The following is a 2,101-nucleotide window of genomic DNA, read 5'->3' as shown; positions in this document are numbered from 1 at the left end:
GCTCCGGGCCGGGGCCGCAGCAAGGCCGGGTGGCCAGGAGGCGCGCCGGCGGGCTGGACTCTGCGGGAAGAGACAAACAGGAGGGTTAGGCCCCCTGGCGACACTGTGGCCCCGATTTGTCTTTAATCATGTTGTTTTTAAATTCCATCTTAATTTGACCTGTAATTGCAAGTTTCAGTCACTCCAAACTGCTCAAGACTGCTACAGCAAACTCACTCTGCCCACTTCACAGATGAGCAAGAGCAAGGGTTAGTGTGTCTGGGTCCGTCCAGTGAAGCACTGTTCAGAGCCGTTTCACTAGCAGACAGGCCAAACCAGTGAGCTTGTCACGACAGCCAGCGTGGGGCCAACTGACTTTTCTGTCCCCATCAAAACCCTCCACATCTAGAAAGAGTGTGAAAGTCGCTCAGTCGTGCTGGACTCTTTGGGACCCCATGGACTATACAGTCCATGGAATTCGCCAGGCCAGAATATGGAGTGGGTAACTGTTCCCTTCTCCAGGGAATTTTCCCAACCCAGGGATTGAACCCAGGTCTCCCATATTGCAGGTGGATTCTTTACCAGCTGAGCCACTAGGGAAGCCACTTCTAGAGGCTTCCTCCAAAAGCCACTTCTGGACTGCAAAGTCCCTCTCAAGGCTACAGCAGCCTTGGATTCTTGAGGAGTAGTGGAAGGTGTTTGGCTGCTTTTCTCTGTGTAATTTTTATTAAAAAGGCAACTTGGGGGCCCTCTTGGGATCCCCAGTACAGCCTGGAATCTCAATTCTCTGGCACTTTCTGGCGTGCGACACACAGCAGACCCAATCACTTCTCTAGCGTGTTTCCTTGCCCGTAAAATGGGAACATCAGCTTAACTCACACAGCTGCTAAAAGATCATGTGGGTGAGTTCCTTGAAGACTGCCTGGCACAGAGCATGTGTTTAATAGGCAACTAATAACACGAGTATAATACTGAGTTCCAAAGGACACCCGAGCCAGAATTCTGACTTCTCCTCCCCTTTACCCACAGAAGAGGAAGGCATTCTTTATAAGCAAGGCTGGCTTTTCTAGAACATACACCTTTCATAATTCATTTCTATGGGGATTGTGCCCTGAAGGCCCTGGAGAAACTTGGGACAGTCTCCTTACAAAGGATCTGGTCGCTGGCCACAAACTGGGGTGACCCGGTCTGGAGGTGGGGGCATCGTCCTTCCCAGCTTTCCTCCTTCATCACGGGGGCAGCTCCTGGGAGGCTCCGGTAGCCTGGGAGGTAGCCAGGTGGGTGATTACTGCACAAGTCTCTAGTGCTCGCTCACAATAGCAGCTGAGAACAATTTTCAAGGCAAAGGCTCACAACTCACAGCAGCCCCTGGCACACAACGGTCTACAGAATGGCGACCATGGGGAATGAGAGCCCACTGCAGGATCACTCTTCCCACACCAGCCCTGGGGCTCACTGTGCCCGGGGGGCATCGTGGGGTTCCACTAACACTGAGGTTCTGGGGAGTGAGGACAGGAGAAAACGAAGAGGGACAGGCAGTGAGAATGCAGGCACATCACGGCCCCCAGGCCTGGGGGGACGGAGGCCCCGGTCACTGAGGCAAGGGTTCCTGCCGGAGGCCCTGCCGCAGACGCAAGCCACCGACCCACGGAAGACAAATAACAAGCAGGAAAGCCAAGAGGAAATAAGGAAAAGTAACCCTGAGGCTTCAGTCATTCATCCACTCAGCAGGTGTTTAGCAAGCACCCAGAAAGTGCCAGGTGCCATGTTGGGCACTGGTAATGCAGCTGTCACCAAGACTGATACGGTTCCCACTTGGATGGCGCTGTCGTTCCAGTGGGCAAAGTAAGACAATAAACAAATCATACCTGATGGGATGCAGTCAAAGGAGGGGGAAGAAAGCAGTGCTATGCCAGACAGGAGTTTTCAGGGAGGGCCTCTCTGATAAGTGACTTTTTTTTCCTACTTTTTTGGTCATACCTTGCAGCGTGTGGGATCCCAGTTTCCTGACCTGGGGTGGGACCCGCGCCCCTGCAATGGAAGTGTGGAGTTTTAACCACTGGATCACCATGGAAGTCCTTCTGATGAGTGACTTTTGAGCAGACCCAAAGGTGAAGGTATT

The sequence above is a fragment of the Bison bison genome, unplaced genomic scaffold (genome assembly GCF_000754665.1).
Source record: "Bison bison bison isolate TAMUID 2011002044 unplaced genomic scaffold, Bison_UMD1.0 scf7180017864301, whole genome shotgun sequence".
Lineage (NCBI taxonomy): Eukaryota > Metazoa > Chordata > Mammalia > Artiodactyla > Bovidae > Bison > Bison bison.
The sequence above is the reverse complement of the archived record's forward strand: the minus strand, read 5'-3'. Positions refer to the sequence as shown.